The 23,106-nt window shown below is 37.9% G+C and overlaps 1 protein-coding gene across 1 annotated transcript in view; it reads left to right on the forward strand.

The window, feature by feature from the left end:
* The window catches only part of LOC115414978 (exostosin-1a), a 533,740-nt gene that overhangs the window by 410,430 nt on the left and 100,204 nt on the right, over positions 1–23,106 (forward strand). The gene's annotated exons all lie outside the window — the stretch shown is intronic.

Raw genomic sequence — 23,106 nt, forward strand, 5'->3', positions numbered from 1 at the left:
AGCTTAGCTCTGTTTTTAGACTGAGTACAGCCACAGTAAAACCATAAATCACCTCTGTTTTCTGTTTGGTTTGTGTTGTCAATCGCTGCAATAAAAAATCTGTTTAGAATCCAACAAACAAGGTCAACATATCAAGCATCAGCTTAGCAGCGATAATAACATCCCATAATAACTTAATACCTTCATGAACCTCAGAATCAAACTCATCAATGTAGAACATTCGCTGACATTTCAGTATCAAACTCCATTCTTTTCATTTACAGCTAAGTCTAGTGGATTCTATTTTATCATTTCTTTCCTTTGACTCTCAAAGTTGTTTCTTAATGGTTCTCATCCCATCTGGTCGTTTTCTGTCATTTTAGTTAAAGTGGTCGTATTTCTCTAAGCCCACTTTTCTTAGTCTGTGGTTCATTTATTTGTGTATTTGGACCCTAATAGTTCATGCAGTTTGAATTTGAACCCTCCAGCTGCTGCAAAACTATCTTTATATTCATTTTTGGCAAAAATTGAGCGGATTTCTACAACCTGTTTTAATTCCTGCTTAGTTTGTTACATTTTATAACTAGTTACATTTGCACGTATAAGGTCAAGACTTCAGACGAACATTTGTTTGAGTACGGCGTAATTGTTTGTCAGCAACAACGGTTGTAGTAAAAACTGAAAATATGTCCAAACTTCAAGCTAAATGTTCTAAAATGTTCAGTTGTTGTTTGAACGGGACAGAGCAGCACAGTCAACAACCTGGAGGGGGCGGGGCCTGAAGTGGCTCATGTGCATTTAAAGGGCCAGTGCTCCAAACCACCTTTCTGGTGTCATTACTCAGAAATAGGGTTGAAGATGGACCTGTGGAGTTGAATGAATGAAGAATTCAGACCCAAGCAGAGCATTTACAGTTTATGGAGACCACAGGGAAATGTTGGAAAATGAAGAATTCCATTTAAAAAAGCTAAATATCACTCCTTTAAATGTCCCGTGGTGTTAATTTTCCTCATATAAAGCTATTTGTTTCCACACATCTGTTTTATGGTATCATCAAGTTTTTTTCCTTCAAACTAAAACTCATAGACGAGACTGATCTTATGAAATGGTGTTGTATGTCACACCAGTTCTTATGGCATTTGGCGTGCTATACGTATGCATTTTCAACCTTTTTGCCATTTGTTCTTCACGCCAAGATCCATGGTTCACATAATCCTAACCCTCAGTGCATGGTATTTGACACATCGATTCACGTTGGACAAGGGGTTAACAACAGCGTGAACGTACATACATGTGGAAAGCTTATAATGCGTACAGGTAACACACCAATTAAAAGTGGCGTGAATATTTACACGAGTCATGATATCACGTTGCATAGACGCTTATTTTGAAATTTAGTCGAAATTTAGTCAAAATAACACAAGCTTCTGGTCACCATCAGACAGTTTGTAAAACATCCTGTTGCTGCCAATTAATAGTGTAATGTTAAAATGACAACTTAAAGACACTTAATAATCATAATACTGAACCTCTGACCAAAGTCTTGCGATACGTATGTGACATAAATGAACAGGAGCTGTGTTGATAAATGTGAAAAATAAAACTTATCCCTATAGTTTTGTGTTTAAACTTGTATTGTTGTGGATACAGTGGGTGTTGGTTGAGTTTTTCTTTACTTATGTATGTTTGTGTGGTTACAAAGCTTCTTTACTTTATTCATAAACCTTTGCTTCCTTCCAGACAGACAGACAGATGCCTTACCTGTACCTGTTTCCTGTTTGTGTTGTACATTAGTGCTGTGTATGTGTGGTAGTAGTGGTAGTAAGTATTCCAGAGTTTGCATTCATATTCTGAACTCGTCCTGTCTGCAACATTACGCTTTAATTCCAGCCCAGTGACTAGTGTTTCAACTCAACTCAAGAAGGGAACAATTTCAGAGTTGATGTTATTTGGACACAAACATATGTTGTGTTTTCCATGTATTTAGGAACGGTACATCACCTTATAGTTATTTTTCCTACTTTTAATCATAACACCAACATGCTTAAGCCAAATCCTTACCATAATCTTGACATAGAAACACAAACTTTAACCCTTTAAAACCTGAGTCTAAAATGATCCATGTGGACATTTTTTCTGATCACCCCGCCCTCCGCAGGGGAGGCAGGGGGTACTGTTTTTGGTTCGGTTTGTTTGTTTATTTGTTAACACTCTAGCAGCAACACTATCGGTTGAATTCATACCAAATTGGGTTTATACACTGCCAGTGTCCCAGAATAGATGTGATTACATTTTGGGAAAAGTAGGTGAAAGTTTCCAATTTTTTATGAAATTTTTTAAATCTTTTTTTTTTTCCCATTTACTTATAATGGGCAAAATTTCAAATGTCTGTAGCAGCAAAACTGTTGGTTGAATTCATACACAATTGGGTGTATAGATTGCCAGTGACCCAGAATAGATGCCATTACATGTTGGGAAAAGTAGGTCAAAGTTAGAATTTTTTATGAATTTTTTTAATTCTTTTTTTTTCTCCCATTTACTTATAAAGGGCGAAAATTCACATGTCTGTAGCAGCAAAACTGTTGATTGAATTCATACAAAAGTGAGGTTATAGATTGCCAGTGACTCAGAATAGATGTCATTACATGTGGGTAAAAGTAGGTTAAAGTTTTAATTTTTTATGAATTTTTCTTTTTTTTTTTTTGTCCTATTTACTTATAATGGGCGAAAATTCACATGTCTGGAGAAGCAAAACTGTTGGTTGAATTCATACACAATTGGGTTTATAGATTGCCAGTGACCCAGAATAGATGTCATTACATGTTGGGAAAAGTAGGTCAAAGTTAGAATTTTTTATGAATTTTTTAATTCTTTTTTTTTTCTCCCATTTACTTATAATGGGCGAAAATTCACATGTCTGTAGCAGCAAAACTGTTGGTTGAATTCATACACAATTGGATTTATAGATTACCAGTGATCTAGATTACATGTGATTACATCTTGGGAAAAGTATGTCAAAGTTAAAATTTTTTTCTGAATTTTTAAAATATTTTGTCTTTTCCCATTTACTTATAATGAGCAAAATTTCAAATGTCTATAAAAGTATTAATTTAGTATCAATTTACTTCAAACCTCTCACATATATAGAGGCTATTGATATGTTGACATCACCACACGTATAGACATGATGACATCAGCTGGATCGATGTCAGTACGTGCAGGGGGCGGGGTTTGTTGTGCCCAGAACTCCTTTTTTTGGCTGTAAAATGATTAGAATGCTGTGAGTGAGTCTGTCAGAATCTACCATTTACTGCATGTTATAACTCTGCTAAAATGGCTTCTTCTCCAGCATCTAGTACAGAATTGAGTGAAATTACCATAATGACCCAATAAAACCTATAAAGTGCAGCGTCTCAGGTTTCAGAAACTGTTGGAATTTTTCCAATTGCACCAACAGTGATGGAGTTCCAGCCGTCTAAACTGCATATGCACAGGGTGTGTCTGCGATGACACGTCAGGTTTTAAAGAGTTAACCTTCAGCTGTAACGTCTTTCCTCATGGGGACCCCATAAGGGAGGCGAGTCCCCACCAGTGATTGTGCAAACTGATTTACATCCCATAATATAAAGCACACAGAGACACACACAGAGACACACACACACACACACACACACACAGAGACACACACACAGTCATAAATATGGAAATATTGTTCTGTCTGAAAAACACACCAACACAGCAATGAACATGCAAATGATCCTCCCCGTAACGCGTACTCAAAGCGAAGGTGTTTCTGTGAAGTCGTGCCATCTGTCTTGTGGTATTTTAATGAAACTTGACAGAGAGCAGACCTTCATAATAACACTATTTTCCCTTCAAAGTGGTCGGGGTGTAACGTAAACTCTGAGCCGGCTCCTCCGGGACGCCTCGCTCCCCGACCTCCGCCGGGCCTGCCCTCTCTGAGACCTCTGGAGCCGCTTGTTTGGATACGAAGGTTAAAAGCGATGTTGCTGAGAGATGCACAGCGCTATTCCCTGACTGTATGCACTCAGGAAAACACAGCTGAAGTTTGTTGGTGGTGGTTTTTTGTTTGGCTTGGTTTGTTTAGACTCTGAACCAAAGTTTGGTTTCCACTTTCACTCTGACCTCGCTGGTCTTTTCATTAGACTTCTGCTCTGTGGTTAATTTGTGGTCCATGCCAACAACGCAAGGATGTTTTTCACTGGGTGTTGTATATTTTATTGAATTTGGAAAAAAAAATCCAAAATATTTTTTGTTTAACCCATAAAAACCCAAACGACCACTGATATGAAATGTTTAGTAACTGTTTATCCACTAATGCTATCAATACATGTAAATAATTGGTGTTTAATGCAGTTTGTCATCTTGTCATGGTCATCAGATATGACCCATTTAGACGTTCAGAGGCTCCGTAGTTAACGTGGAAACACCGTCATCTTCTACAACATTGATTCACCAGTAAAACCCATGGAGTTGGATCAATGACAGTGGATGGACACACTGGGTTTATATGATTAATGATAGATTTGTTTAAAAAAAAAGTAACTTTTTTTTCATTTTTTTCTGTTTTGATAAATAACCTTTGAATTATTGAAAAGTTATACTCTTGCTCTGAGCCATCCCAAAATTAATGAGTTTTTTATAAATTATTGAGGACAAAAAATAGGATCCAAACTGGGACAGGGAAAGCTACCTATAGGTGTGAGTGCATTTGATCTGAAAACATGGCTGTAAATGGTCTTATATGCCGCTATAAATGAAGACACTGTGTTAAATGTGTCAATCCTAGTGGTTTTTCTAATCCAGATGTGGATTTTTCATGAATCTCAGTCTCATTCCAGGTTTCGCGTGTAACCCATCGTGTCCACAAGCGTTACATGCGGAACCTGCCCATTTAAACACAAATAAATCGCGAGTGATTTTGCAACAGCGGTCATTTTTGTGAAACACTGCCTTGCATATTTACTTCGATTCCCAAAATGTACCTATGAGAGAATAGAAAGATACTCCAAAAAGTAGTAGTGCATAATTTTCGTGTCCTTTTTACCGTTGTTACATGCAGATTTTTGAATAAGACTAATTCAAAATCATATAAAAATGTGTTATATCTGAAAAGCAGTTTCTCTTTTATCTCAGTAAATATTTCTTTTTAAAATAGACCTTCCATACTTGCTTCTTAACATTAGTCTAGATCTGGTTGGAAGTTTTAGCCTCCGTGTCCAGTTTTAGGGACTAGTTTCATAAATGCACCCAAATATGTTTGGATGTTTATCAGGTTGAGTTCCATCGGTCCATCTGTAAACAGGATGACATTTAGCAGTAGTTGATCTGTACATGTGATGTTCCCTAATGAGAACAGCTGTCAGAAGCTACATGACATGACTTTATGCAGCAGACTGTCACATTTGAGTATTTTTATATATGTCACTAGCTTAAAGAGTTCCTCATTTCCCTGCATGACCTGATTAAAAACATATAGTGACTGCCAAGAATCATACTGTACTAATCTTGGACACGTTTACACTTGTGCCCTACTTTTTAAAGTTGACTCATACTGATGATGATGATGATGATGATGATGATGATGATGAGTAGATCTAGAATCCCAAAGCAACATGAAGCCTCTTGTGCTTCCTGGTGTGAACCTTATTAAACCAAATAGTGTATTTTCCTGTAACATTCATCATGTTGGAGGTTTGACAGTAGTCGCTTTTCTGTTGGACATCTGCGCAAAACTTTACCGATATTTACTAAATGTCGAAAAAACAGAAGTGCGTAATGTTGGTTTTTCCACTAAATCACAAATGCGATGATTTGTTTATTATTATTATTATTATTATTATTATTATTATTATTATTAATAATAATAATAATAATATTAATATTAATAATTTTTATTATATTATTATTATTAATAATAATAATAATAATAATAATAATAATAATAATAATAATAATGATAAAAATAATAAAAATAAAAATAATTAATAAATAAATGTTTACTATACCCATGTTTGGTATCTTTTTTTTTTTTTTCAGCACAACTTTATCTATATCATCTGCCTGTTGTGTTTTCACTTTAACCTACTATATCAACACAAAAGGCCAAAAAACACACAAAAAATATAAAATCTGATTTGAAAAATGTCTGTAATTTATTGGATAAATAACACAAAGATGCTTAACAAACCTTTTCAAAGACTTTTAAAGTGAATATTGGTTCCAAATATTAGGTATATAACATTAAAATTATAATAAATTTAAACTATACTCAAATATTTGACATTAAAGCATATCTTTACATAGGTGTTTTCTCCGGCTTTCTCACTTATCCTGTGCTTCTTACATTTTTCAGTGAAAATCTGATATTTTTAATTTACTGATCATGTTGATGTCGATTAAAGCTCAGAGCAAATTGTCAAAATAGATAAAACTGAAGAAAATGTTACTTTTTGAGTAAATACTATATCATTACTTAACATAAAAATTAATGTCTACATTGTCTGTTCCATGGATTTTACTGTTGAATCAATGTTGTAGAAGATGACAGTGTTTCCACGGTAACTACAGAGCCTCTGAACGTCCAAATGGGTCATATGTGATAGCCATGAAAAGATGACAAACTGAATTTTACACCAATTATTTACATGTATTAATAGATTAACGGTTCACAGGTCATTAAACATTTTAGATCAGTAGATTATTATGGTCGTCAGTGGCTGTTTAGGTCTTTGAGGTTTAACGACAAGCCTTTTTTTTCACGTCATCTTTCACTCCTTTTGCTCCTTTGTGCAAATGTTGAGATAAATATTTCCTGCTGCAAGGCTCAAGTTGTTCAATTTATTTCCATTGTCTTATAAACTGCAGAAGTGAGCAACATTTTAGCCCCGTTTGCTCTTTTATGAACAAGGGTTGTTTGTTTTCTCTTCAAGGACATCCCTGTGTGTGGCTCTCTGCTTCATAATTAATGGCTCTACACAATGCATGTGAGGCCTCGCAAACTGTGAACAATTACACCGAGAGGGACCGTTACACAAAGCCTTCTGCCGCCTTCCTCTGCTTGTTTGTACCTATTACTGTTGATGCCATTTATAGTAAACATAATTGATGTCATGTTGTCATGTTATCTGTGGATACTAGAGATCCACAAAGCACAGGCACACATGTTAACCAAAGTCTTCATCTATAGAGGTTATGGGATGCATGATGGGATGCTATAATAATAACGTCATCGTTTAGTGGCCGTGTCTGTGCTGATTGAAACCTCCATTCCAGTGTACCCTGTGGTCTCTACACGGCCGTATGGGGTTGTTTTACCTGCATTAATAATGAATAATTCTGTTGTCTGGTCATTGTGATATCTTCATTGCCGAATATGATGATTAGGGATGTCCCGATCCGATCTAAAGATCGCTGTCAGCTGCCTATCTGGCATTTTTTAGAAGATCGGATTGGATTGGATTTAGTCATGAGATCAGGCTGATCCAGGCCGGTTCTGGGGGGCGGGGAAAACAAACATCCTGCCCCCTCAAATTAAAGTTTCCAAAGGCAGGGGAAAAGAAAATTTGCTGCACATCAGTGGGAGGCTTAGAGGAATTAGTAAAGCATCTATAAACTTCACTTTCACTTTTAGATCTGGTAGTGATGTGTGAGTCTGTTTTTTTCAACCCACGGGGCTTTTGTGGAATTACTTGACTAAACTCAACCCACCCCACGAATAAACTTACATTCTTTTGACTCACCCCAATCCGACCTGCAAGTAATCTGTTGATCCACGCATCACTAACACTAAAGCCTGTAACGGTACACATACCAAACCGAACCATTTCGGTACACACCTGTTCGGTTCGGTACACAGCTGTACCGAAACGGCACAGTATGATGAGAAAAAGAAACGAAAGACGTTGTTTGATGCGGAACTTTAAATCCGCGCAAGTTCCACACGGACATATTGAAGGACGCACACATTGACCTGAAATACCAAATAGCAGCTGACATAAGGTAGAAAAAAAAAAAAGTAACAACAACAAATATGATGTGAACCTGGAAGGAAGAGACTGAAGACCCTCCACCATCATTACAATCCCATTTGGGATCAGTTCAGGTCCCGGTGAAAGACAACAACGGGGAAATAGACGTTAATAAGACGGACGTTGTTTGGCCCCTAGGAACTACGGTAGTTCTAAAACACTGACACTAGCTCTCTCTCTCTCTCTCTCTCTCACACACACACACACACACACTGTATAACAGAGGAGTAGAACCCAGAGTTAGACGTTCAAAGAATATAAAGTTTCACTTTCGTTTCACGCCAGCGTTAGTTACATTAGTTATGGACCCCCCCATCCCCCCTGGCTCTGACCAAAAAAAAAAAAAAAAATCTCCCCAACAAATCGCACCCTGCACGCGCGCACACGTACACAAAATGGCATAAACAGTTTGTTCTCTGTCCTAAAATCAATAATTTGGTTAATTTTTTGTTGTCAAAGTTGCTCTTCAGTTTATTTAAACAGAATACCAGTTTGTCCTCTTGTTAATGTTGCACTTCATATGGAATTTTGTTGTTATTTTTATGCAGAATGTGAACTGACAGAACTGTGATTAGATTTTTGTTGTTTGTTCAAAACTACCTGTCAGAGAAAAGTGCAATACGAATGTTTAAAATACATTTAGTAATATTAGTAATTCATTTTATTTTCTATTTGATTTATAGCAGCAGAATTATATTCCTGTTTTTCTATATTCTATTGTGTCCAAAAATTGGGGAAAAAATTTTCAAAAATTCATAAATGTATTAAAGACATTTTAAAGGAATTTTCTTTCTTCCCGTACTGAACCAAGAAAAACCGAACCGTGGCTTCCAAAACCGAAAACGTACTGAACCGAAAATTTTGTGTACCGTTACAGGCCTACTAACATACGACACAGAACTCGCCCCCATATAATACCTGGACGGACTTGTCCATAGACCAGCTGCAGTAGGGGCAAACACATGGCCTGTGGGCCAAAACTGGCCTGCCAAAGGTTCTAATTTGTCCCACAGTATGAATTTGGAAAGTACAAAAATTAAAGTCAAAGGTGTCATAGTTGTTTTAGTTCAGGTTCCACATTCAGCCCAACTGTGATCTCAAGTAAAATAATAGTATAATAACCTGGAAATAATGGCTCCAAATTTAAATCAAAATTTCACTGTAAAAAGTCAGTATCGGATCGGTATTGGATAGGTATCGGCAAAACTAATCTGGCAAAAAAATCCAGGCAGAATTCTGGATATATTGCAGTTTTTGGAGATGGGAGGAGGGGCGACCATACAGGAGGCTATTGCAGTAGTCGAGTTTGGAGGTGATGAATGCGTGAATGAGGATTTCAGCAGCTGATTGTGAGAGGGAGGGGCGGAGATGGAAACATTAAGTGCAAAGTGTGCATAATCTGCTCACCTGGAAAGCAAAAGGTTAATACTGGACTTAATGGGTTGGATGATGCCGTCTGTGGGCAGTTGATTATATGTGTCCACTATCTCCTGTTGTTCCAAGTGGTGCATTTATATCAGTGGAAGACAAATACAAATATGTCCCATTTGCTTTGTCCTGATGAAGGCTTGATGCAGAAATGCAATAAAATATAGTTGATTTTACAGTTCTAACGCTAATTGTGCTGTGATGACAAAGGCAATAATATTTTTAGCAGAATGGCTTGGATTTCATTGTTTCCTGAGCTGATGCTTGTCATAGGCAGTCGATTGTGATTTTTGACTTAAGTCTGCTAGTGTTTTAGGAAGGACAGGAGGGAAAATGAAACCTTAATGGACCACATAGGACTCAAACCCTTGTTTTCCAGGTCACAGTTCCACAACCTAACCTCTTAACCACAGGTCTGCTACTCACATGTGGACTTACATTTCCATGTAATCGAGTCGCCCCGTGGCGTTTGGCCTCAGACTCCGTTAAACTACAGTTTCAGAGATGAAACTGAAGGGCATCGAGGTGAACAGGGTGAACTTGGTTACCTGTGACATCTGGAGCAGGTTAATCGTCTGTTTCGTGTTCATTACAGAGTCCTGAAGGTGTATATGTCGGCCGTGGAGCAACTTGGCAACTCAGTGAAAACCATTGAATCACATAAGGATGAAAAATAAAAATAATTCTGATTGGCTAAAGTGTAGAGAAACAAATGTCATGGGATGATTTTGTCAATTCTTAACCCATAAAGACTCAAACATTTATCTCATAAATGTCTTTGTCTTCGTCGCCATCTTCGTTGCCGTCTTTGTCAGCAGTTTCTCTAAAGATCTTCAATCATCTTCATTTCAAGTTTTGTAGCTTCCCAGGGTTCCTGCGGGGTCTTAAAAAGTCTTAAAAGTCTTGAATTTCCAAATCTACATTTAATACCTTAAAAAAGTCTTTAAAAGGTATTAAATCTGATATGGTAGGTCTTAAGTTATGTTGCCATAAACTTGTTGGCTGTATTATGTTTAAATATGTCTGTTAAATGTCCAAGCTGCAAAGAAAGTAACGTTAGTCGACTCAGTTCCACCCGTTCTAACCTGATATTGAAATTAGGAACCAATTATTGCTAACTTTGCAGCCTCTGGTAAGAAATGACTCGTAATGATGGGAATAACGGCGTTGGAGTAAATAAATAAATAGATTGTCGCCACTATGGCTGTGTAATAGGTATTAAATTCTGTTCTAAGTCATCTTAGAAAGGTCTGAAAAAGTCTCAAATTTAACTTGTAGAAACCTGTAGGAACCCTGGCTTCCTTGGGACAATGCCTACAAACTTTATCTACGGTTTTGTGAAATTTAGATTTCTGAATTTTTACAGATTTTTGAAATATAAAAAATTTGCCTTTACTTATAATGGTCTATATTTTGATGTTTTTTTTTCATGTAAATGGTTACAGATATTGATATAGTTCCTATTGATCACTGATAGAAGTCATAAATGGACTTTGACTGAATTAATTGAGTTCTCCTCCAGTCAAAGTACCGCCCTCTTCTATTGGGAGTTTGATCTCCTGTATCCAGACCACAGGACTCTTATGCTGCGTTTCCACTATGTCGTACCGACTCGACTCAGTTCCTCCTTTTTGCGTTTCCATTACGTAAAACAACCTGGAATCTGGTACCCGGCACTAGTTTTTTGGTATCTGCTCCGCCAAGTTTCCAAAACAGGGGAAGAGATCCTAAAACGTGATATGTAAACACTGCAGACCACTGATTGGTCAGTTGTCGCTGCGTCATTGCGTTATCACTGTGCGACCCGCCATTTTAAAAAAAAATATATGGAAGTTTACAGTAAATATACCAGTAGGTTAATCCATGTGATGGCAGTCCACAAAACTACACCGTGGTCGGTTGAGGAGGTTCAAACATTTCTGTCCTTGGTAGGCGACAAAAAAATTCAGTGTAAGTTTGATGGGACAGCACACAACGAGAGAGTTTATCAGCAACTCTTTGAGCAGACGTCATGGAAGTTAGGTGCAGAGTCGCTATGACGACCAGGTACTCTAAAGTTGGTAGTATCCTGTAATGGAAACGATCTCCAGGAATAGTACCTGGTACCTGAGTTGAGTCAAGTCATGGAAACACGGCATAACATAACGACAGAACCTGACAACATCGCAAATTCAGCTTGTTTTTGATTCTTTGTAGAACGTGCCGTTGAGATACGGGGACATTAGAAGTATTTTTTCTTTTGTAAATTCAGTCGTTCTTACTGTAGAAGACCAAACATAAGGACCAGGACAAAGGTGGTAAAATTAGGAAAAATGATAATTTAATAAAGTTAGAAAAATGTTAACACGAGCTCTAAAAAATGTCAGTTAACAAAATGAACAAAGATGGACCCAACTATGGTCAACGAAACCAAACTGCAACAGAACAAAAACTGACCGAACCAGACAAAGAACCAAGGTGGGCTTAAATAGAAGGGGACTAACCCAAATCAAACACAAGGGGGAGGCATTACACTAAGAAATTCAACCAAACCATTAACTTTGTCCACACCTGGGCAAAATAAGGCCCGCGGGCCACATGCGGCCCGATACCTGGCCCTGACTGGCCCGCATGAGGTCACTGGAAAATTAAAAGTCAATGCAAATATATATCATGGTAATAGATGCAACCAATGCAACGGCACAGCTTTTATTTTGTAGGATCCGCTAAATTAGCATTTTTTCGCACATACTTTCCGTACTCAGCATAGACCAGGGGTCGGCAACCCGCGGCTCCGGAGCCGCATGCGGCTCTTTCATCCTTATGTTGCGGCTCTGCGTGGCTTGGGAAAATAAATTATAAGTGTCCGATTGAAGTGTATGTTATTTGTCTCAAAAACGTGTATCATGTCTTCTTATTAAGTCAAAGTTTTTAACTTCTTTCTTCAGACCTTGTGCAATTTCGGTGATCAGCATTCGCCTTCTTCAGAGACGTTTGACAGCACTTGACGTGGCAGCCGGCAGCCGGCATGCGTGGAATGCCCTGCGACACCAAAACTGCACAATATCTGAACAAAGTATTTTATTTGTGTTTGTTCGTTTGTTTAATTGTAGTTGTAAATTGTAAGATTATTGTGATCTCGAAATATTAAAATAAAATTATATATATATATATATATATATATATATATATGTATAGTATTATTTTTCGTCGCTCAAAATATGCGTCACACTCTCTGACAGCCCGCCAAAACGCCGTACATTTATCAAGACTTTCAACCCCAGGTAGGCCAAGTATGGAGAAATCTAAGAAAAGAAAAATATCTGAAGAAAATAGAACATTTAATGATGCCAGGTGCCATGGCACGACCAAGGTGCCGTGGCACCTCGGGGCCAACGCTAGGTACCGTGGCACTGCAGTACTACGGCTCAGTATCAGGTGCCATGGCACCGCGGTGCCACAACTGGGTGCCACCGGTGCCGCGGCACCACTGGCACCTCGAGCCGAGGCACCACCGTGGCGGCACCACCGAGGTGCGCCACGGCACCAAGCCGTGGTACCGGTAAAATCGTTGGATAAGCCGCGTCGGAGTATAAGCTGCAGTGTTTAAAGTGTGGGAAAAAAGTAGCGGCTTGTAGTCCGGAATTTACGGTATATATAGGCTAACATCTTCATTTCAGATGTCAAAAAGTGTTTGCGGCTCCCAGTGTTGTCTTTTCCGTGGAAACCGGGTCGAAATGGCTCTTTGAGTGTTAAAGGTTGCCGACCCCTGGCATAGACCTTATGGTTATAATAAAGCTTATTGGTTTGTTGGTCAGTTTCAGCCCATTCAGATGTCAGCTAAGGCCAAAAAAAGAAAGAAAGTTTGATTAAGAATGCAAAGATTTTAACAAGACATGGACTTCTAAGTATTTCTTCACTGAAGTCAGAAAAGGAACTGAGATATGCAAACAAACAAAGCTGCATTTATGGTTTTTAATGTAAAGTTAACATGGAGCTGGTTTTGCACATTTTCAGAAATGTTTTTGTGAATATTCATTAAATAGTTATATTCTGTGCTCCACATTTCCATTGTGTCATTGTATTGTTTCATTAACTGTTTTTATAGAGATATACTGTATATTGAGCAGAGCTGCAAGTGCATTGATTCGGCTCTCAATAATCATCAAAGTTTCTCATGTGGCCCCATGAGAAAATGAATTGCCCACCCCTGACTTAGTCAAAATAACATAAAAAGCAAATAATCATAACTAGACACAAAATACTAACTGTGTGAAACCAATGTGATTTAAAACAAGAATTTAAACAACTAAATTAACACAAAGAAACAAACAGTATTGTGTGTGTGTGTCCCCCCAGTATTGTGGTATTAGTTCCTTCCCCTGTCTTAAATGCTAGCCAAGCCCCTTTGTCTGGTCTTTTGTCTGCAAACTCAAGAACAACGTGAGTAAATAATTCAAACTTAGCTAATATGTGTGCACCCACATTAGAATGTTTAAATAAAATACTTAAACTGAACTGTGTGAAGTAATTATTTACTGTAACTTAACAAAAACTCCTGAAACAAAAAACTACTAATACAAGATTGTGGTGGGCAAAGCATCCACCACATTTAGATACATATTTAGTACGTAATGGTGCCAGTTAGACTATTAGATAAAATATATTGCATGTTTTTCTTGAATTGTTTAATTAATGACTTGTATTATATGTTATATTTTCTTTCTTCAGTTCTGTTTTGTTGTACATTACCGTTTGATGCTGTCGTTTACCATCAGATCAGGGAAAACAGACAAACTCTGGCACATTTACAGCTGTTTATGTATCTGTTCATCATTGAACACTGTCCCCCGACAAACAAAGCACTGATTTATAACAGATAATTATCTTAGTAACCTGTGCATCTGTAGCAGCCAAAACACAGATGAAAATAGCTTTTATCTCTGTGTGGTACATAACCCATATTGTACCTGCTGTCTGTTAAATAAACAATCAAAATGAGCCGGGTCATTTCACAGTATACCTTTTGTGTTTCAGTGTTTAGTGGATTTTTTTTCTTTAGTGTAAATCAGACGTTAGATCTCCTGTGCCAGGCCTCGTATTGATCCGTCACAGTGAAACTATTTATTGTCTTCTTCGGAGAGAACCCTTTTACTTTACTGTGAACAACACTCCTTCTTTTGTTTTTCAGCTAAAATGTTCTGAGTGATTCTCTGTGGCACGTATCGATTTTTAATTCGCCTCATACTGGGTGTCATCCAAGTCTGTCTTTCTTTTGTCTGCCTTTCTCAGACAAACACCGAACACTGTAAACCTTGTACAGTGTCTTCACTCTGTATCTGGGTTTTTAGATGATAGACCATGAGCTGTCGTGAAGGCGTTGTCTTCGTCGTTTCCATCGTCTTTGTCGTCAACTTCGTTAGCAATTTCTTCAAACATCTCTGACGACACTACTGGTTAGATTCATTTCAAATTTAATATGTAGCTTCCTTAGGACAGTGTCTACAAATGTTCTTCACAGTTTTAAGATATTTTGATTTTTGAATTTTTTGCGAATTTTTGAAATACTATAATAGTGCCTTTACTTACAATGGTCCATATTTTAATGGCTTATAACTAGGGCTGGGCAACATGGAAAAAAATCATATCACGATATTTTTTTTTATTATTAGACGATATCAGTATCATGATATAAATCAAATCACAATTTTTGTCAAGCTTGAATTTTACATTACTCATAAGTTCGTTGTGAAGACATCAGGAGAGAGAGAGGGAGAGAGAGAGAGAGAGATGTCGTGGCACTTATGAAGTCCCTCCCTTCGCTGTTATGTATGATTCCCCCCATTTTATTCATGTCCCCCAGCCCCCCAATCTTAAGATGTATTGACCCTGTCCTATAAGCATCTTAAGTTTCATTTTTACTTCCACCAAGGAGGTTAGGTTTTCATCGCGGTTTGTCTGTTTGTTTGTCTGTTAGCAAGATAAGTCAAAAAGTTATGGACGGATTTGGATGAAATTTTCAGGAAATGTTGATACTGGCACAAGGAACAAATGATTACATTTTGGTGGTGATTGGGGGAGGGCCTGATCTGCCTTGGTGGAGGTCTGCGCTCTCCGAGTGCTTTTCTAGTGGGTTTTTTTCGGCCGTATGGTTTGCGTGTATTAGGTTGGCACAGACCGCAGCGCCCCCATCTGTCGATCCGTGCGTTCCTATGAATTCAGGTCTGCAGGCGCGCTGTTACTGCCGTAAACCGAAAGTGGAACAACATGCTTTAAACGTCTGACTCTCGGCTTTAACGCCTCTGTTGTACAGCAGAACGGAAACTCAAACCGAAACACCAACCTGACTGACGCAGCTGCAGCATGATTGGTGCGATGTGGTGCTGCTTAATTATGATAGGCTGTTCTTATGTCTTTCAAAACATGGAGGAATGAATTCTCTTGAAATTGTATCAATCATGTCTGATATTTCTATCGAGGCAAAGTTATTTCGCGATACATATCGTTATCATTTTATCCCCCAGCCCTACTTAGAACATGTAAATGATTACAGATATCAATCTAGTTCCTATTGATCACTGCTAGAAGTCATATATGGACTTTGATTGAATTAGCTGAGTTCTCCTCCAGTCAAAGTACCACCCACTTCTATTGTCGGTGGAACGGTGGGAATCAAGGTGTTGGAGTAAATAAATACATTTTCATCACTTTGGCTGTGAAATAGGCATTAAATTCTGTTCTAAGTCATCTTAAAAAAGTCTTAAATTTAACTTGTAGAAACCTGTAGGAACCCTGGCTTCCTTAGGACAATGTCTACAAACTTTATCCACTGTTTTGTGAAATTTAGATTTTTTAATTTTTATTGAATTTTTGAAATATTAAAAATGTGCTTTTACTTACGATGGTCCATACTTTGATGGTTTATAACATTTAAATGGTAACAGATATCAATGTAGTTCCTATTGATCACTGATAGAAGTCATATATGGACTTTGAATTAGTTGAGTTCTCCTCCAGTCAAAGTACCACCCACTTCTACTGGGAGATTGATCTTCTGTATTAGGACCACAGGACTAACATAGAACAGAACCTGACAACCTCACAAATTCAACTTATGGCTAAAATTTGCTTAGAGGTCTTATTTATGTCTTTGCGCATAAGAAATCACTCTCAGTGAATCCCCAAAGGAACTTTGTGTTGGTAAATGCAAGTTCTGCAAATTTACAGGATTTCAGTTCTGTTCAACATGTTGATGCTCATATGAACTATGTTTTCAGTTCAAAAATGTCCAATTTCATCACAATTAATGCTATATTTTCATGTCATGTCATGCCAAGTTATATTTAAACTGAATTTACCTGAAAAACAAATATTCTGTTCTTTTAGATTCCCCAATTTTTCTTACCAGATTCTATCCTACATATCACATGTTCTATTTTTACAGGTTGCAATCTGGAGTATGGTGCTGATCCATCCTGCTTATGTTACGCCAATACATACATGAAGAATGTCACACGTCACTTTTTAAATCAACAGTTTTCTAATAATAAGCATTTTTATAAAGACATAACAATTCTATATTGTTATTTCCTCTTTAGTATGATGATAAACTATACAATAAATAGTTCTGATCCTAGTTTTTGCACAGGGATCATTAGTGTAAACGGTGACATTTTGTGTTTTTGTGTCAGCTGTTATTGTTTTAGATCCATGATACTAACATTTATGAATAAGAGGAGAATTAGCAATAGTAAGTATATAAGTTTATTCCTAATAAAGTACTGGTACTGACCAGAGCATCATGGGTAATGTCACATCTGTCCACCAGCAGAAGTTTTCACATACACGTGCTATTCAAAATCCAATATTTCTGAAAATAGAGCTTCCACAGTCAGATAATATCAGTAGTCTGTGCACACATGGATTAGCATTATTTCAACACAGTTCTATGCATTTCTGACAACTTTTTTTTTTTTGACAAAAGTGGCCACTCATTTGACCCCCTAAGTAAATGTTAGCCGCTTATTGATTCCTGATAGAACATGACACTAAGATACAGGCACATGGTTCTATTTTCTAAGGTTTGTCTGTTTTGTTTAGGGGTTCTTGAGTCGGGTCAGTCATGGGCTCTGGTCTTTGAGTTCCTATTGTGACTAATGGCTGTAGTTTCCACTCACATCTCAGCATCACCATCAGTGGAAAACCACGTGTTTCGAGCCCTCGGGTGCTCAGTATTCAGAGTGAAGTACAAGTACAAGCTACAGCACTGCATCCTTTGTGTAGAAGCAGACATGTTCTTATGCTTTTTCCCTCCATCAACACAACAAATGACCCTTCAACTCTAATATTTTTTTTATATCGCAGTATATCTGGTATTGTATTCCTGCGCACCATGCAATACAACAGCCTTGTGTTTTATGTGTTTTATATCATATGTTTTATACTGATGCACTTTCCCCAGCCCTTGTTTGATTGATTTGTGATGGGGAATGTGGGTGATTGATTGTGGGTTTTTATTTTGCGTATGTGTGTATGTCTATAAGCTCCACTGAGACACCTATAATTTCACTGTATTTGTTTTTTAGAACTCAAGAGCTCAATAAATCAATAAATAAAATGGAAATATAACACAAATACAGAGCAACTTGCACAGTTTCTCTGCGTATTTGAAAAGGAGTGGGAAGACGTAAACCCTCATTTAGACCCACCCCTTCCCCATTAGTCAATATTTTTTGATAATTATGCATTCATTCATTCATTCTGACACATACAGACGACTGGAGTACTGAAGATTGGGTAGAATGTAGAAAGTCCCACACCGGTCTGCGCTGCCCACCATGTATAATTATATGTAGGTGTATACTTAAGGCTACGAGGCTCCGTCTGATTCCCAGTCAGACCTTGGCCTTTGTATGATGAGTTTGCCTGTCAACTCCACGCCACATGGGTTTCCTCTAGGTTTTATAGGTTTCCCCGCCATTAAACACACTTACATATAGGCTAAGTTTTACATAGATACACATACTGCTTTTATAGGAAATACATGCTGTTCATACTGTTCATAGATACACATACTTTTAATACTGTTTATACTGTATATTGCATCTATACATGTTTTGTCCAGTTTTATTTTTCATTCCACTAAGCTCTGTTCTTACTTTGCTTTGTTAAATTGTACACTTTTATTATCTTTCTAATCTTATTTTTTAGTTTTTGTAATTTTTTATTCGCTCTGTTCTTTTTTCTGTAGCACTGGTGTTTGTAAATACTGAAAAATATTCTATTCTATTCTATTCTATTCTATTCTATTCTATTCTATTCTATTCTAATTCTCCTGTCAGTGCTCATGACCACAATACTGGTGAAGCTTACTGCTCCTGATGTGCTAATGCTAATGCTGATGCTAATAACTCTGTATTAGGATAGGTAAAATGCAGACTGAATTCTTTCTGTCTGTCCGTCCATCTGTAGATAGTGTCACCTATACTTTAGTGCATTTTTTCGTGTTTTTTTGTAGGGCTGGGTATCATGGCCAGTTTCCCTAATCGATTTGATATCAGTTCATAAGGTTCTGGATTGATGAATCACGATTTGATTCGATATCGATTCGGTTCAGTACTAATTGATTGATTCAGATTCATTTAGTGATACCAAAGTACAATTTTGAGCTGTAATCTGATTATTTGACTACTACAGCCATGTAACACAGAATCAGTTTTTAATATTAGATAGGAAATAAATATGACATTTCAGCAGTAAAGAGCTGAATCTGCTCTGAGCGGCTGAGCTGGGGCGGCTGTGGCTCAGGTGGTAGAGCAGGACGTCCAATAACCGAAGGGTTGGCGGTTCGAATCCCGCTCTGTCCTAGTCAGTCTGTTGTGTCCTTGGGCAAGACACTTCACCCTCCCTGCCTCCAGTGCCACCCACACTGGTGTATGAATGTTTGGTGGTGGTAGGAGGGGCCGTAGGCGCAAATTGACAGCCACGCTTCTGTCAGCCTGTCCCAGGACAGCTGTGGATACAGATGTAGTTTAACACCACCAGAGGGAGGATGTGAGAGCGAATGAATAATGGGTCAATAATGTAAAGTGCTATGGGTGTCTGGAAAAGGGCTATATAAATCCAATCCGTTATTATTATTATTATTATTATTATTATTATTATTATTATTATTATTAGGGATGTCCGATAATATCGGCCCACCAATATTATTGGCCTGATATTGGCATAAAAATGTAATATCGGTGAATATCGTTATCGTTTTTTTTGCCTATCATTAAAACCGATAAAATAATGCCTTGATTTAACCGGCATTTACTGACACGTAAACGAAGCATTGTTTGTAGCTGAAAGAAATGTGCAGTTTTCAAAACTGTACAGTAGAGTTGCCACACTGTAATAGACTCATGGAGGGAGGGAGAGAAAATAAATAAATATGGCATTTTTTCCACAACTTAAGTTGAAGTATGTATTCTTTGCACAGACAGTGTTTACATTTTGAAAGCCTTGTTGCATTTGAGAATGCATCCAATGGGGCATCACAATAAAATTAGGCATGATGTGTTAATTCCATGACAGGAGATATGTGATGTTACCTAAAATTAGTTTAATATCCTACATATACTGTATCTTCAGCTGTATTGGTAGATATCGGAATCGGAAATTAAGCGTTGGACAATATCGACATATCGGTTTTTGGCAAAAAAGCCAATATCGGACATCTCTAATTATTATTATTATTATTATTATTATTATTATTATTATTATTGTTTTTATTATTATTATTATTACTAAATAATGAACAGGACAGAAACATGTCCATGTTTCTACAGCGGAACAGACTTCCTCTTCATCTTTATTCTGATTTATATTTGATGTTTCTAGCCTTAAGACACATGACTATCACCCTGGGGCACCGACACCAATTTGCCCCCCCGAAACAGAATCATGTTGGGCCCTTGGCACAAGAAACTCACTGGAGGGGGGAGGGTGGCCGGCGCTTCACGATTGCTGCTTCAGTATTCCTCTAACTCCGCACTCAACCACAGGTATCCAAGTTAATATTTCTAGAACGACTGGCTTCCTTGACCCGCCTCCGCCGCCCAGTTCCTCCGCACTGTGGGTTCAAGTTTGAGGCCAGGAGGACCTCCCACTGAGGGGTTTTCCCCACCCTTCCTCTGTGTCCCTCCTGCCCCAGAACCGTTGCAAGCAAGACCACGACGCCCCGTCTCCCCGAGGGGCTCGTGACACAGAGCCAGCTGCACTTCTGTGCCGGTGGTATCCAGGTCAGGTACTCGCGGTCCTGCTCTGAAAATTGATCTCATCCACTATTAATCGATTACTCAAAATGAAAATGAAATTGATCCAATATTGATGAAATCGGTTTTTTTTACCCAGCCCTATTTTTTGGTGTATTTTAGTGTATATTTTTGTGCATGTTGGTGTATAATAACTCCAACAGTCATTCATGGATGTTTGGGTTCAGGTATGAGCTTTAGCAGCTTGAACGTCAGTAGCAAAAAATGACAGTCATGGATAAATAGAAGTGTAACGTTAGTGGATTGAAACACAGCACAATAACTATGTTGTTGTACTGTTATTTGTGTGAATGGATTGTTTGAAATATGCCTTGAAAAAATTCTTAAAAAATTATAAATGATGCTTATGTCGTATTGTATCCTTTGTGAGGCTGTGTCTTATTTGACCTTATCGTCAATAATCCCTTTTAGACGAATGGAACCAGAATGTTTAGATTTCATGTTATTATAGACTCAACCTTTACTTAGACACAAATCATGCAGGACACAGTCACATGGAAAGGATTTCGTCCACAAACCCTGAATTAGAGGAGATTTAACAGAATGTTTTTTTTTCCAAATAACCACCGCTAACAGAGACGTGACAGGCTGACTTTCCTCTAGCGCTTTGAATGACCTTGTTTTTCTGGTGACAAACCGGACACCTGACATCCTATTTTCTCTCTCATCGCCTTTCACACACACACACACACACACACACACACACACACACCGTCGCACACGTGCAGTGACAGTAAGTGATACGCCAGACCCTCGCTCATCACACAGACTTATCATACACACACATTATAGACGGCAGATCCACACACACACACACACACACACACACACACACACACACACACACACACACACACACAGGTGTCTAGTGGTGAGGTTGTGAGGACAGTTGATCCCCAGACAGATTAGGCTGCAATCTAAAATCTCCTCAGGCCAGCCCTCAGATCATGCCCGCACACACACACACACACACACACACACACACACACACACACACACACACACACACACACACATCCAGCCAAAGCTTTGGAGCAAAAACTCACCGACTTTGAGGGAAGTATGTACACACTACACCCATCAGAGTTCATTTAAAGCCGCTATTAACGTTTTAATTTTAACTTTTAAGCCTCTGGAGTGTATTTGTCTGTTGTTTTGTGAGTGTGTAACATCTCGAATACTCATACTACAGCAGTGTTTATCACAGAATTGGGTTTTAGCTCAGTTTGTGTGTGTGTGTGTGTATGTGTGTGTTTGGGTCCCGTGTGGGCTTGTTAGAGTCCCACTTTATCAGCAACTTATGAAAATGAGCTAAACTCTTATGCACATTTTGTGATGTTAAGCCATTCGATGCTTGGTTTTATTATGTTCAGGAGGTTTGAGTTTTGTCTCAGCTTTCTTTGCAAGATTAAAAGCCATTGGCAGGCGTTTCGGTGATGAGTTTTATCCAAGCGTTACCCTCTGGAGCTGAGAGTGAAGCCAACGCAGATGAATCAACATGTGCAATACTCTGAATGTCCACTAGGGGGATGGATTCATGTTAAACTGCAGAAATAGGCATGTTTACAGTCAATAAGTAACTGTGAAGGGGATACATTTAGATAAAACTCACCTTTTTAGATTATATTAAAAACAGATATTTCTCCATAATGAAGGGCGGGGCTGCTGTGATTGACAGGTGAGCGCCATCACTGTCTTCTGTGCTGTTTGTTTTTTTTTTACTGGCATTAGCTCGGCTCTTGAGTTGGACATTCAGAGCTGTAGTTTATTGAAGAAAACATAATTGTTCGCTGAAGTTAGATTTAAAGATGTCAGAGTATTTTCCCATGAAGTTGCTGATAAATTACAACCAGATTTGCTGATGTTAGCATTTTTATGTATTGAGTTCTATGGTCTGTCAGCTAGCCTGCTAATTAGCTCAGGTAGCTGTTAGTAGGGGTGTGTATTGGCAAAAATCTGGCGATATGATACAGATCACAATAGTAGGATCATGATATGATGTATCAAGATATATCATGATACTGTTAAAAAAGCAATGTTTTGTTTGTTTCTTTTTCTTTTTAAGATTATCTCCTGGAAGAATTTAATTACACCAGACATATAAACAAATACTAAACACATTTTTATTTGATCCCAACAGGATCTAATGCTATATCACAAAATATTCCTGTGTTAAAACTTAAATTGTGTTTTACAGACATTACAGTTTAAGATCCTGTTCAAATGTTCATATTCTATCAGTTCATAACTAACATCATAACATTATTTTTGTGCAATCCCAACAAAGGAACTAACATCTGCCTCTCTCAGAAAGTAAAAAGTGCTTTCAGGATGCTTCAGATAACCGTTAT

Source organism: Sphaeramia orbicularis, chromosome 24 (genome assembly GCF_902148855.1).
Source record: "Sphaeramia orbicularis chromosome 24, fSphaOr1.1, whole genome shotgun sequence".
Taxonomy (NCBI): domain Eukaryota; kingdom Metazoa; phylum Chordata; class Actinopteri; order Kurtiformes; family Apogonidae; genus Sphaeramia; species Sphaeramia orbicularis.